Below are 15,379 nucleotides of genomic sequence, written 5' to 3'. Positions count from 1 at the left end.
CAAGAAAGGGAATAACGCTATCTTCGTAGTCATTGATCGTCTTTCCAAAGTGGCTCACTTCCTACCTGTTCGAGAGAGTATCACTGCTAGTCAGCTCGCTGACTTATATATTTCTCGAATAGTGTCACTTCATGGTGTTCCACTAGAGATCAATTCAGACCGTGGTAGTCTCTTCACTTCTCATTTCTGGGAGAGTTTCCAAACTGCCATGGGCACCCATCTTTCCTTCAGTACCGCTTTCCACCCTCAATCAAGTGGTCAGGTGGAAAGGGTCAACCAAATTCTCGAAGACATGCTTAGAGCTTGCGTTATCTCATTCGGTATGGATTGGGAGAAATGCCTACCTTTCGCCGAGTTTGCTTATAACAATAGCTATCAATCCAGTCTTAAGAAAGCTCCTTTCGAGATTCTGTATGGACGAAGATGTCGAACACCCTTGAACTGGTCAGAAACCGGTGAAAGACAATTCTTTGGACCGGACATGATCCAGGAAGCAGAAGAGCAAGTTCGCATCATTCAAGAGAATTTGAAAACAGCCCAGTCTCGTCAAAAGAGCCAGTATGACCGTCGTCATAAGGAAGTGGCTTATGAAGTTGGCGACAACGCTTACCTTCGGGTTACTCCTCTAAAGGGGACCCATCGTTTCGGTATCAAGGGCAAGTTGGCTCCTCGTTACATTGGTCCTTTTCGCATTCTCGCTAAACGAGGAGAGGTTGCCTACCAGTTAGAACTACCCCCACATCTTTCTCGAGTCCATGATGTCTTCCACGTCTCCCAACTCAGGCGTTGCTTCTCGGATCCCATCCGCGGAGTGGACCACGAAATGCTTGATCTCCAAGATAATCTCACATATCGAGAGTACCCTATTCGCATTCTTGATCAAGCAGAGCATGTCACCCAATGTCAGAACATCAAGTTTCTCAAGGTTCAGTGGTCTCCTCATTCCGAGAGAGAAGCTACTTGGGAGCGAGAAGATCGTCTTCGACTGGAGTACCCCACCTTCTTTCCATCGACCCCTGAATCTCGGGACGAGATTCTTTCAAGTGGGGGCGAGTTGTCACGTCCCTAGTTCTGGTATGACCTAGACTAGCTAGTCATGTGTGCATCATGTCTAAATTTCATTTAAATTTGAAATGGGGATCTGTGAAACCCTCAGAATCATTTCTGGAAATGACCCAGATAAAAATTGCTCCAAAAGGGTCCAAGAAAATGTTCATGTTGCTCTCTGAAAATATTGGACAGAGATAAAAACCAAACCAATATTTTTAGGAGATCATAAATATTTATGTTGGGCATTTGGAATTAATGCAGTAATTATTTGCTTTGGATATATATTGTTATATATATAAAATATTGTCCAAAAATTATGCCATTTGTTGAGGAGTTCTGGAATAATACCACTAGCCCCTATAAAAATTGGCATAAGTAAATAAAATGGTTTAGTATTTTTATTAAACCATACAAATGTCAGAAAATTAGAAAAGAAAAAGAAATAGGAAAAGGGAGCTTACCTGCGGCCAGGCACTGTGCGGCCTGGCCTGGCCCAGCAGGCCAGCCCAGCTGACTGGCCAGCGCCAGTCGTCCCCCTCCTCGCGCCAGAGGGACAGGGCGCGTGGTCGCCGCACGCCGCGCGCATGCGCGCCACGGCAGCTGCCTGCCTGCCCTCCCCTCCCTCGACGCCTCGGTCGCCTGGACAACGCCACGACCCCTCCAGGCCTCACTCCCTCTCTCCTGCACCTCTCCCCTTCTCTCTCCCGCTCTCTCCCGCGACGCCCGAACGCGCCGGTCGCCGCCGTTCGCTGCCCCGCGCTCCCCGCCATCCCTTCGCACCTCCGTCGTGTCCCAGAGCTCCGCCTCCTCGCGCTGAACCCCTCCGCTGCGCCATGCAAGCCGGAACGCCCTGGAGCGCCTCCATCGCCGTCGCCCTCAACTCCGGCCGCCGGAGATCGTCTTCGCGGCCCCACCGTCTCCAGTGCGTCCCCGAGCTCTCCGACGACGCCATCGAGTCCACCGTGAGCTCCTGCCCCGTTCCCCTCTCTCCGTTTCTCCGTTCCCACGCTGTAGCCCCGACCCCCACCATGGCCGTAGCTCCTCGCCGCCGTCGCCCTGGCCACCGCAGCCCGCAACCGAGCGCGTCACCGTGCTTCTGGTCACGCCAGGAGGCCGTAGCGCCTCTCCGCTCACGCCCCCGTGCACCGCAGCGCTGCGCCCGCCCTTGGCCGAACTCCGGCCACCGCCGCGAGCTTCGCTCCGGCGAGCTTCGACCACCCCACGGTCTCCCTCGTGTCCCACTGGATGCGCGCGAGCCTGGGCTTCGCGTAGGTGGCCTCCGCGGCCCAAATGGTCGCCGGAGCGACGAACCCGACGAGCTCCGCCGCGCTCGGCCTCGCCGGCGACTAACCGTCGGTCAACCCGGGTCAAACCGCACTAATTACCTCCCCTGTGACACTGACAGTGGGCCCCTGCGCCTAATCCTATAATAAGAACAAATTAAACCCTCTGTTTAAAACGTGTGTCACTGACGTGTGGACCCCACACGTCAGGTTGACCAGGTCAGCACCGTTGACCCGCTGACGTCATGATGACGCAGTGCTGACGCAATAAACCCTTTTTCTGGATTTGAAATAAATCAGGAAATTCCAGAAAATTAGTAAAACTTCTAAAATTCATAGAAATTCAACCGTAGCTCAGATTTAAATAATTTATATATGAAAAATTATCAGAAAAATGCAATCTATCCATCTGTACTAGTTTCATGCATGAAAAACCAACTTATACCTACTGTATAAATGAAAACATATAAATGGAATATATAAGGACTTAAATTAGAGTTGCATTTGAACCTTTGGTTCAAATGGATCTCTTCCAAGTTGAATGCTAAATGCATTGGCTCAAAATAAATCACATATTCATGCCATATTCATGCATCATATTGTTGCATATGATTGTGTTTTGACTGTCGACACCGTTCCTTCTCGATAGGTCCTGCTCCGGAGAGTGTTCCAGAGTACCTGTCTGAGGAGCAGTGCCACCCTGTTGATCTACCAGGCAAGCAAACCCCCTTTGTTCATTCCGATACAAACCTACTCTCTCGCTCCTGCTCTCTTTTACTGCATTAGGACAACAACGATTCAACTGCTACTTTATGCTGCGGTAGTTGAACCCATTCCTCTGCATGACCTGTCATTGCCACAGTAAATAGTTGAAACCCACTAGCATGTGTAGGAGTTGATTGAGCCATGTTGTGTTCCTACCATGCCTTGCCTGCTATTGCTTAGAGTTGTGTCAGGTCTGGTTCATTGGGAATGAATTGGAGTGTTACGATATGTTCTGGTGCCGAGAGTTAAGCGTGTGAACACGATTTGGTAAAGGTAGCGGTGAGAGGCCATGTAGGAGTACATGGTGGGTTGTCTCATTGGGACCGTCCTTAAGAACCGAGTTCTATGTAAGTTGTCCAATGACTAGCTACTACCACACATTGGGCTCCGGGCGCTCCAAGCTCTCTCGACTTATTAACCGCCTTGATCTCTGTCCAGGAGTTGCAACTAGTTTCTGGTGTTTGTAGTTAGTGCTATTTTTCTACCGAGTGGCACCCGGCAGGGTGGGCTTGGGACAGACTAGGCACACGTGGCCCGGTGTACCGAGTGGCACCCGGATGGTGGGCTCGGGAACCCTGCACACATCGTTTGGGGCCGTGAGCGACACCCCTGCCGGATCTCCTTGCGGATGGAACCCGAATAGGCGATAAACCTGGATTAGAGTCTTGTGTGATTAGTCAGGTCGTGGCCGACACCCTCGCCAGGCTTCCGCTTGAAGGTTGCCGAGGTACATGATGTGTACATGGCGGTAAGTGGCGAGAGCGTGTGTGACGCAGTACACCCCTGCAGGGTTATCATGATCTATTCGAATAGCCGTGTCCTCGGTTATGGACTTCTTGGATGCTTACGTGGTACATAGACAACCTGAAGTGGATACTATAAAATGTTCAAGACAAGTGTGAGTGCTATGGATGGATTTGTAGTGAGACGGGAGTGAATCCATAGTGGTGTATTGAGGTGGTGATTAGTGGACTCGTGTGCGCCTTCTTACCTCAAAGAAGTTTCTCGTAGTCGTAGAACAGGATAGCCACTGAGTCAAAGCTGGCTTGCTGCAACTAAACCCCACACTACCTTCTTGATACAAATGCATGTAAGATAGGATCTGATGTAAGTCTTGCTGAGTACCTTCGTACTCATGTTGCTTTACTTATGTTTTTGCAGCGGAGACTTCAGTCTTACTAGTAGCTCCGCTTGGACTTCGACGAGTAGCTTGTACCTCAGCTACGATCTTGCACCCTTGGGAGGGTCTTGTAGATAGTCAGGCTTCTCAGCCTTTTTCTTTTGTAGTTGTCTGTACTCAAACATGTAATGCTTCCGTTGCTTGTATGCTCTGAAGGATGGGTCATGTGACCCCTGTTTGTACTTAATGCTATGTGGCTCTTCTGGGCCTTTTATCTATATGAGTTCGCGTTATGTTGTGATGCCATGTTGTACAGCACATACTTGCATGTTATGCGTACGTGTAACGTGTATTGCTATGTGTGGGATCCGACAATCTAGTTGTTTATCCTTGGCAGCCTCTCTTATGGGGAAATGTAGTCTAGTGCCTCCTTGAGCCATAGTAGTCCGCTACAGCCCGGTTCACCGGAGTCCTGCTAGCCCAGCACTACTGCTCTGGACACTTGACTGGCCGGCATGTGTTTCACATAGTTCCTGTGTCTGTCCCTTCGGGGAAATGTCACGCGGTGACATCCGGAGTCCTGCCTAGCCTGCTACAGCCCGGGTTCCCGGAGTCCTGTTAGCCCAGTGCTACAGCCCGGATTCACACACTGCTGACCGACACGTTCGATGTTGATTCATGTATGCCTGTCCCCATACGTTAGTGCCGCTTTGGGTTCACGACTAGCCATGTCGGCCCGGGTTCTCTCTCATATGGATGCTAGCGACGTTGTCATATACGTGAGCCAAAAGGCGCAAACGGTCCCGGGCCATGGTAAGGCGACACCCGTGGGAGTACCGTGCGTGAGGCCGCAAAGTGATATGAGGTGTTACAGGCTAGATCGGTGTGACTTAGAATCGGGGTCCCGACAGCTTTGCAGCCCGAAGGGCGCCCCCGGCAAGGTAAACTGAAGACATAAGCAAAAGAGATACATGCCGCAGGGACAGACCCACGCGACCTGTGAATAATGTAGCCCTGAGAGCGCTCCCAGCTGAAATGAAACTCGAAAGACGTCACCTGATACTGTTGTAGAGCGGGTGTTGAAGTAGCTGACGATGCGCGGTGAAGACGCCGATCCTCACGAACCGCCGGAGCCCTGAGCCTCTGGAGGCTCTGGGGGTCCGAGCGGTTCCTCGAGGACCATCTCCATCTCTGCCAGGACCGCGTAGTGCCTGGCCTCCTGAGCTTCCAGAATGCTCCGCGTAAGACGCTGGTGAGCAGCAGCCGTGTTCGGCGGGCCGAAAGGCATGCGAACGTAGCTATGCGGCGGACCCTCGCAGCATCCCACGTGCGAAGGCCAGAAACGCTCCTGAGATGCGACTCGGTTGAGCCCTGGGTAGTCGATGCAGACACGCAGCCCGCCATCCTCGCCTGGATGGGGGGCTACGCCAGGCAGGCAGCGATCGCCGCGCATGACTCTTGATTCCTGCAGCTCCTGAGTGACCTTGGTGATGAACTCCTGAGGGTTGGGCCCTCCTTGCCCCATGCCTTCCTGAGGGAAACATGCTGCGAAGCACGTCTCCAAGTGGTGCCCGAGCGCCTCCCTCGTGATCTTGGCAAAGTCTGAGGCCCTCCAGGAGAGAGCCCCCGAGCCTTGCCTGAGGAGGGCGCCGGGCGCGCCTTCCTATGCGACGGAGGGAGGCGCCCCTTGCACGGGCGTAGATCCTGACGCGGCACCTCCGGAGATGCCTACTTCCTGAGGCCTTGAGCTGGGTGATGTCTTCTTCTTCTTAGGAACTGCCTCGAGAGGGTTCTCACTCTTGCTGTCTGGGTCCTCAACTGATGCAGCTTGGAAGGCACGCTTGAGAGAACACACCGCATCCTTCTCTTCGCAGGGGACTGTGATGATTCCGCCGCTTCCCGGCATCTTGAGGACATTGTAACCATGGTGAGTCACTGCCATGAACTTGGCCAGGGCTGGATACCCGAGGATGGCGTTGTATGGCAGGCTAATGTGGGCAACGTCGAAGTCGATGAGCTCGGTACGATAGTTCTTGCGCTGCCCGAAGGTGACAGGGAGGCGAACCTGCCCTATCAGGGTGGTGGAGCCGTCAGTGACTCCTGAGAAAGGCTTGGTTGGCTGAAGTTTATCATATGGCACTTGGAGGTTGTTGAACGTCTCGACGGACAGGACGTTAAGTCCTGCGCTGCCATCGATGAGGGTCCTGGTAACTTGCACATTGCTGATGACTGGGGAACAAAGCATTGGGAGGACACCAGCAGTAGCCGCACACTTGAGCTGATCCGCTGAGCTGAACGTGATGGCGCATGTGGACCACCTGAGAGGGCGCATGGCCTCGAGCTTGGGGAGGACTGCGTTCACCTCGTGAGCAAACTTCTTGAAGATGCCCTGAGAGGCTGGGGCCTGGGCACCGCCCAGGATGCAAGCGATAGCACGTGGCTCCTGGATGCCCCCAGCCCCCTCGTCCTGGTGGTGGTCGTCATTCCTCCTTGGCTGTGGTGGCAGAGGAGGAAGGCCTGCGTTGCCCTGCGGGCGATCCTCACGAGCCTGATCCCTCCAAGCCCCCTCGCAAGGCTGGTCCTGCCAGCGACCCTCACGAGGTCGGTCACGCCACTCCAGGCGCGGGCCTCGGTCGTCCCATCATCCTCCACCTCTTCCTCCTCCTCGGCCGTAGCCCCGGTCGTTGCGCTCGGGGCGTCGGCCGATGCATCCTCTCGAACGGCTCTGAGCTCCTCGCATTCATTGGTGTTGTGGGTGTAGAGGTTGTGGTAGGCGCAGAATCGGTTGCCCTTGGACGACTCCTGCTGGTCCCAGCCACGCTTCGTGTCTGGTTCTGCTGCAAGCACAGCTGCTCCTTTGCGCTTCACGTCCTTGGCCTTGGCTTTCTTCTCTTCTGGGTCAGCAGCTGGAAGCTCGAGAAGGGAGAGGCGCCCCTCCTCAGCACTTGCGCACTTGGTCGCCAGGTTGAAAAGCTCCAGAGATGTGCACAGATCCTCGTGGATGGCGAGCTCCTCCTTCATCTTGACGTCGCGGATGCCGTCAGAGAACGTTGAGATGATGGCCTCCTCGGTCACCTTGGGAATCTTGAGGCGAGCGTTGTTGAAGCGCTGGATGTACTTCTGCAAGGTCTCTCCAGGCTGCTACTTGATGCGGCGCAGGTCACTCACGACTGGAGGACGGTCGCGAGTGCCTTGGAAGTTGGCGATGAAGTGGGTGCGCATCTCGTCCCAAGAGGAGATCGAGCCGGGAGGCAGGTTCAGGAGCCAGGTGCGGGCACCATCCTTGAGCGCCATGGGAAACCAGTTCGCCATGACCTTTTCGTCTCCGTTGGCCGCCTCGATGCCCATCTCGTAGAGCAGCAGGAACTCCGCGGGGTCGGCAGTGCCGTCGTAGCGAGGAGGCAGATCCGGCTTGAACTTGCCCGGCCAGGTGACACTGCGTAGCTCGGTGGTGAAGGCGCGGCAGCCTGCAGTGGCCACCGGAGCCCTTTGCAGATGCAGGGCTTGCTCTTGGAGGTTCCCGCGCGCCGCCGCCGGGGGCAGCGCGGGGTCTTGACGTGCTGGCGCAGGGATGCGGTCTTGACATGCTGGAGCGGGGAGCACGTGAGCGCCTTCTTGAGGCCGAGGGGTCTCTTGGCAGCTCCTTTCTTGTCGCGTGGGCGCTGGACGCGCTGGGTCTCGTCCAAGGGCCGCGCGCCTTGGAGCCAGGGCGCCTTCTTGAGGAGGAGGTGGCGGAGGCACCTTCTGAGCTGCGTCGCCCACGCATGACGGAGGGCGAGGCAGCGACGACGCTGACGAGCTCAGTGATGCGAGCGAGCCACTCCTCGTAGAGGTCGTCGACGGGGCGGTAGTGCAGGAGCTCACTTGCCAGGAGCAACGCGGCCTGCGCGTCCGTGGGAGCGCGGCGAGCGTGCGACGACAAACCAGCTGGAGTTAGCGATGGAGTGGCGGTGCGGCCTTCCCTCCGCACCGAGGGATGCAGCGAAGATGCTTGCTGCTCGTTCCCTGCCAAGCCGGTGGCGGCGTTGGCGGCAGGTGACGGGGAACGACGGGGAGGCCCACCGACGGGAGCCGTCTTGCCGACGGACGCTCGGCGCGAGCTCGGCGAGTGTCTGCCATGGATGCGACGAACGATGGAACGCGGCACAGCGGAAGAAAAATTCCGGCGCACCCCTACCTGGCGCGCCAAATGTCGGATATCGGGTTCCGGCAAAACCCTTATGGTTCGAACTCTGGGGTGCACGCGAAGATCTTTCCCCTACCGATGCACGTCCCAATGCCTCGCCGTGAATCTAAGCTATGCGATGAACAACACAAGGGACACGAGATATATAATAGTTCGGGCCACCGTTGTGGTGTAATACCCTACTCTAGTTTGTGGTGTGGTGGATTGCCTCTGGGGGTGATGATGAACAGTACAGAGAAAGAACAGCCTCGCGAGAGGTGTTCTTGAGCTGGTGCGGTGTTCTACTTGGGATGGATCTTCCTGCCTCTAGATGATCTTCCGTCCCCTCCTACTGTGGTGGCTATCTCTATTTATAGGGGCCCTGGTCCTCTTCCCAAATATTGAGCGGGAAGGGAGCCAACAACGGCCATTTTGAAGGGGAACAGCTAGTACAAGCTATCCTGACTAAAGTTGGTCTTCGACTGTCAAAGGCACTGGCGATGACGACGTCTTGGGCTCCACCGTGATCTTCGTCCTGCCGCACTGCTAGTCTTGGTCTCGTTGCACCGATATGGTAACCTTTGCTTGATGCCTCGGTACTCCGCGCCTACGCTTGCGCCCTTTGCACCAAAGAGGAAACGAGGACACTGCGCAGGCTGGCGCCCGCTTGGCACCTGCCTGGTCTTGTTCATCATGGCTTGCATCATGGGCACCTCGCGAGGTACCCCTGCCTTGATCTCTCCACCTCCTCGCGAGCCTTCCTGGTGAGGCCGCCACTAAGGAAGCCTTGCATCGTCCGCCCTGCGAGGCTTGGCCCCTCACGAGGTTCTTGAGCTTGGGTTGATGAAGACGGGCCGTACTGGGCCACCCCTTGAGCCACGCCGCAGGCCGCAGGCAGGCAAGTCTGGGGACCCCCGTTCCCAGAATGCCGACAGACACGTTCATATCTCAATGGGTAGACAAGTCTGCTTTTAGGGTCTCTTGCGATTGTTATCTTTGGTTGCAGACGCTTACTCAACGGTACTTCAACTCTGATACGTAGGAATTCCCTCAGTCGGCTCCCATCCTCTTCTGCATCCACCTCCCATACTGTACCTAGCAAACCCCCAAGGAATTCTCCATATGCTTTTGTCTGCTTATCCCAAGGAACATTGTACACCCGAATACAAAGGGGCACTGTGTCAAGTGATGATTCAGACGACTGTTGACTTCCATTGAAAGGTGCAAAAAGCAGAATGTTTCCCCTGTATATCCATGGCCCTCCACGCCCAACAAAAGTGAAGTCTCCTTCTGAAAAAAGTGTAATCACATACCAATTCTTCCTCATCGTTGCAATGTTCAGACCTGTGCGCACCTTCCATACGTTTGCAAATTGCTCTGTCATGTCATCCACATCCGGTCTCCGCTAGTTCACAGACCTTCCAAGCATCCTCCATCCCGGCGGCGCCGCCACCGGTTCCACCTATGGCTCCTCATCCACCACGAGGTCATCATCTAGGTCAACCTCACCCCCACCTGCACATCCAGCGCATCCAAAAATGCCCCTGCATCATCATCCCAGTTGCTTGAGTCGTCCTGGTCCACATCTCTTACCAAGTCCAAATTAGATCTCGCTCCGGTCGGTACGATCGAGCCGCCGCCGGATGACTTCGGGTGGGCATGACCCTTAGCGGTCCCCCCATATCACCCCCATCGCCAGTCGATGCCATTGAGAGCACCAGATCGGGTTTCTTTGATCCTCCTGGTTGCCTGATGAAAAGAGGGTTTTCGTGCAGTGCAAACTTGTTAGAACCAATCGTCTCTCCGAGTGGCTTTAAGGGCACCCTGCGAGAGCACTCCTTCCTTTCAACGACACCCTTGACAAACATAGACTGCAAGGACTCGGAAGCACAAGACCGACGTAGACTCATACTGCTCCCGTGCTTGGGAGGGACGGCGGCAGCGCTGTCACCCGCGTGATCGCCAACCCTAACCCTAGCGCGTAGCAAAGACAAAACAAGGTACGAATGCGTGAGCCAGTAGGTACCTTAATGCCCTGTTCGATTTATTTATACCACTGGCTTCTAATGCCCGACGCAGCAAAGGGTAACATCCCAGGCTTAGAGTACAGCACTCCAAACATATGATCATCATACTCTGGCGACTTAAAGTCCAAACCAGGCCGGGTTAACAAACTTCGGAGAGGTTCATATATAAACCATAATGCAACATAGCCCTCATCGGTTTTCAACCATGTATTAATCATGTCACAAGAAGCAAACCTCAAAAAGGAATTCTCATGTCAAAAATAAAAAATCAGAAAACAAGGCTTTCATAGGCGGCCAGGCCTAAAACCCAAGTGCTTTTCATGAGCTTGCACAGCCACGAGCTAATCCTTCAAACCTCGTAAGTCGGACCTCACATGATCAAGCGCCATTTTAACCTTAACAAGTTCAGTGTCTTTAATAAGATTGATTGTTCAAGAGTTCGGTGGGTCATTCCAGGATTACCTGGTCGGAGTGGCAAACGTACAAGGCAGGATCAACTGAAATTCTTTGGTGTTATACACCTGGCGTTTCAAACCCAGAAGGGGTTATCAAAGGTATGTTCAGTGAACAGGGAGCCCCCAAGTGATATATTTTTGAGCTACTCTCGCCGGGTACCTATGTTTGAGTTGCGCTATGCAACAAACTCTCTTTAGTCCATGTAAACCGGGCGTCAAGCCTCCAAGTGACCATATGAAGTGACAATAAAGACTCGAATTTTGAGAAATGAAACGACAGAGGCCCTGAATTATCAGGGATGCCGGCTTTATTATATTCATCATAATATACACATTGTCAAAGTATGTACATCACAAGATCCAGTAGCTCAGGTGTAATAAGGCCGGAGATGAGCAATATTCCACGACCGGTGGGTCTCCTCCCCCGACGTGCGTGAGTCCTTGTGGTCTCAAACATCGATAAGATATTATGACCCGTTGTTCAGATTTTTGCTGACCACAAAGGGCCCTTCCCAAGGTGGGGATAGCTTGTGCATATCAGTTTGATCCTGGATAAGCCGGAGCACCAAATCACCTTCTTGAAAGGTCCTGGTTTTAACCCCGGGGCTGTGATAACGGCGCAGATCTTGTTGGGAAATCGCCGAACGAGCCGCCGCAAGGTCACGCTCCTCATCCAACAGGTCAAATGCATCCTGACATGATTTTTCATTAGCAGCTTCAACATAAGCCGCCACACGGGGCGAGTCACGACGGATGTCACTAGGGAGAACCGCCTCTGCTCCGTAGACCATGAAAAAAGACGTGTAACCCGTAGATCTATTGGGGGTAGTATTGATACTCCATAGCACTGAGGGTAATTCCTCCACCCAACAACCCGGCGTCCTCTGGAAAGGGACCATAAGCGGGGGCTTGATGCCTCTCAAAATTTCTTGATTGGCTCATTCAGCTTGACCATTGGACTGGGGGTGAGCGACAGATGATACATCAAGTCAAATATGCTCTTGTTGACAAAATTCTTTCATAGCACCCATGGGCAGATTGGTATCATTATCATTAATAATACTGTGGGGAAAACCAAAACGGAAAATCACCTTTTTGATGAATTGAACCGCCGTTTCCACGTCACACTTACTGACTGGCTCTGCCTCAACCCACTTTGTGAACTTGTCAACGCCACCAAAAGGTGGGTCTTCTTATATTTGGACCTTTTGAAAGGGCCGACCATATCAAGACCCCAGACTGCAAACGGCCAAGTAATTGGAATCATCCTCAATTCTTGAGCCTGTACGTGAGCTCGTCTTGAGAATTTCTGTCAACCATCACATTTACTGAACAAATCCTCAGCATCAGCATGAGCCGTCAGCCAATAAAATCCATGACAAAAAGCCTTGGCCATGAGAGACTAAGAACAGCATGATGACCACAATCTCCTTCATGTATTTCTCGTAGGATCTCACAACCTTCTTCAGGAGAGACACAATGTTGAAACGCCCCTGTAACACTGCAATGATGCAACTCTCCATTGACAATAGTCATTGACTTAGACCGCCGGGTTATCTGTCTGGCGAGAGTTTCATCTTCTGGTAACTCGCCCCGGGTCATATAAGCCAAGTATGGAACTGTCCAATCAGGAGTAGCATGAAGAGCCGCCACCAACTGTTCTTCCTTAGATCAACATGCTCTACTTGATAGCCCTTGAAGTGACCAGCAATAGCATCAACCTTTCGGCGATAAGCCACCATGAGTGGGTCTTTAGAATCCCAAGTGGCTGAAACCTGCTAGACTACCAAGTCTGAGTCATCAAAGCATCTCACCCGGCTTAAGTTCATCTCCTTAGCCATCTAAAGACCATGGAGCAAGGCCTCATACTCAGCTGGATTGTTAGTACAAGGGAACATCAACCTCAAAATATAACAAAATTTAGCACCTCATGGGGAAGTCAAAATAACTCCAGCCCCCGAGCCTTCCAACTGCCTGGATCCATCAAAGTGAATCGTCCAATATGTGTTATCCGGCTTCTCGGGCATCTGCAACTCTGTCCAATCATTTTTGAAATCCACAAGCGCTTGAGACTTGATGGTTGTGTGTGGCATATACTTCAAACCATGGGGTCCAAGCTCAATGGCCCACTTGGCCACCCGACCTGTGGCTTCTCTGTTTTGAATAATATCCCCTAAAGGAGCAGAACTAACCATAGTTACGGGATGACCCAAAAAATATTGTTTGAGCTTGCGACTAGCCATGAACACCCCATAGACAAGCTTCTGCCAATGTGGATACCTCTATTTGGGTTTAATGAGCACCTCACTGATGTAATAGACCGGCCGCTGAACCGGATATTCTTTGCCTGACTCCTTCCTTTCCACCACAATTGCCACGCTAACAGCTCGGCTATTAGCCGCCACATACAACAGCAAGGGTTCTTTATCAATAGGAGCAGCAAGAACCAGCGGCTCAGCTAACTGTTTTTAAGGCCCCAAATGCCTGATTAGCAGCATCACTCCAGACAAAGTGATCTGTCTTCTTCATCATCTGGTACAGAGGGACAACCTTCTCACCCAGCCAGCTTATGAACCGGCTCAAGGCCTCAATATGACCCGCCAGGCGCTAAATGTCATTAATGCACGCCGGTTTAGCCAGGGAGATGATAGCCTTTATCTTCTCCGGGTTAGCTTCAATGCCCAATTCAGAAACCAGAAAACCCAAGAGCATACCGGCTGGTACTCCAAAGACACACTTGGTCGGGTTAAGCATCATCTTGTAGACCCGGAGATTGTCAAAGGTTTCTTTCAAATAATCTATCAAGGTTTCTTTCTTCCTGGACTTCACCACAATATCATCCACATAAGCATGAACATTACGCCCAATTTGATTATGAAGGCAATTCTGCACACACCGCTGGTAAGTCGCCTGGGCACTCTTGAGCCCAAAGGGCATAGATACATAACAGAAGGCTCCAAAGGGGGTGATGAAAGTTGTCTTCTCCTGGTCCTTAACTGCCATTTTGATCTGATGATAACTAGAATAAGCATCCAAAAAACTCAAACGCTCACAACCCGCCGTAGCATCAATGATCTGATCAATACGGGGGAGAACAAAAGGATCAGCCGGACAGGCCTTGTTTAGGTCTGTGTAATCCACACACATACGCCAAGTACCATTTTTCTTAAGTACCAGCACCGGGGTAGCCAACCACTCAGGATGAAATACTTCAACAATGAACCCAGCCACCAAGAGCCGGGCCACTTCTTCACCAATGGCCTTGCGCCTGTCTTCATTAAAACGGAGAAGGTATTGCTTGACTGGTTTAAACTTTGGATCAATATTAAGAGTGTGCTCAGCGAGTTCCCTTGGTACACCTGGCATGTCTGAAGGTTTCCATGCAAAGATGTCCCGGTTCTTACGGATGGACTCGATGAGCGTGCTTTCCTATTTCGGATCCAGATTGGCACTGATGCTGAACTGCTTGGATGAATTGCCAGGAACGAAGTCAACCAATTTAGTGTCATCTGCCGATTTAAACTTCAATAGCGGATCATGCTCCGTAGTCAGCTTCTGCAAATATGTCATACCTGCCGGGTCAACATTATCCTTGTAAAACTTCAACTCTTTTGTTGCACAAACAGACTCACCATAAGCAGCGTCGCCTTCTTCACACTCCAAGGCTATCTTCCGGCTTCCATGCACTGTGATGGTACCCTTGTAACCCGGCATCTTATGCTGCAAATAAACATAACTGTGCCTTGCCATGAAGTTAGCATAAGCCGGCCGCCCAAACAGAGCATGATAAGGGCTCTTAATCTTTACAACTTCGAAGGTCAATGTGTCCGCTCTGGAATCATGCTCATCACCAAAAGCCACTTCCAAAGCGATCTTGCCCGCCGGATATGCCGATTTACTAGGCACCACTCCATGGAAAACAGCATTAGACGGCTTAAGATTTTTATCAGTTAAACCCATGCGACGGAAAGTATCATAGTAAAGGATATTCATGCTGCTGCCTCCATCCATAAGTATTTTGGTGAACTTGTATCCCCCAACCCGAGGGGCCACCACCAGGGCCAAGTGACTCGGGTTATCAACCCGGGCGGGTGATCCTCACGGCTCCAAAGAATAGGGTGTTCAGACCAACGCAAATAACGGGGAACCGCCGGCTCAACTGCGTTCACTGCCCTTTTATGGAGCTTCTGATCCCGCTTGCATAAACTCGTGGTGAAGACGTGGTACTGTCCACTATTCAACTGCTTCGGGTTACTCTGATAACCAGACTGCTGTTGCTGATTCCCCTGACTGGACTGTTGATTATAACCACCTTGATTGCTTTGGCCCTGGAAACCGGAATTATAACCGCCACCTCCATAACCCTGACCGTGAGAGCCGGATCCTGAACCGCCGTTCGGGCCATGAGTGTTCTGGAAAAGATGGGAATCCTTGAACTCTTTCATGATAAAGCAATCCTTCCATAGATGAGCGGACGGCTTCTTGCGTGTTCCGTGCCTCGGACAAGGCTGATT

Source organism: Aegilops tauschii, chromosome 2 (assembly GCF_002575655.3).
Source record: "Aegilops tauschii subsp. strangulata cultivar AL8/78 chromosome 2, Aet v6.0, whole genome shotgun sequence".
Classification (NCBI taxonomy): Eukaryota; Viridiplantae; Streptophyta; class Magnoliopsida; order Poales; family Poaceae; genus Aegilops; species Aegilops tauschii.
This window is presented reverse-complemented; position numbering follows the sequence as displayed.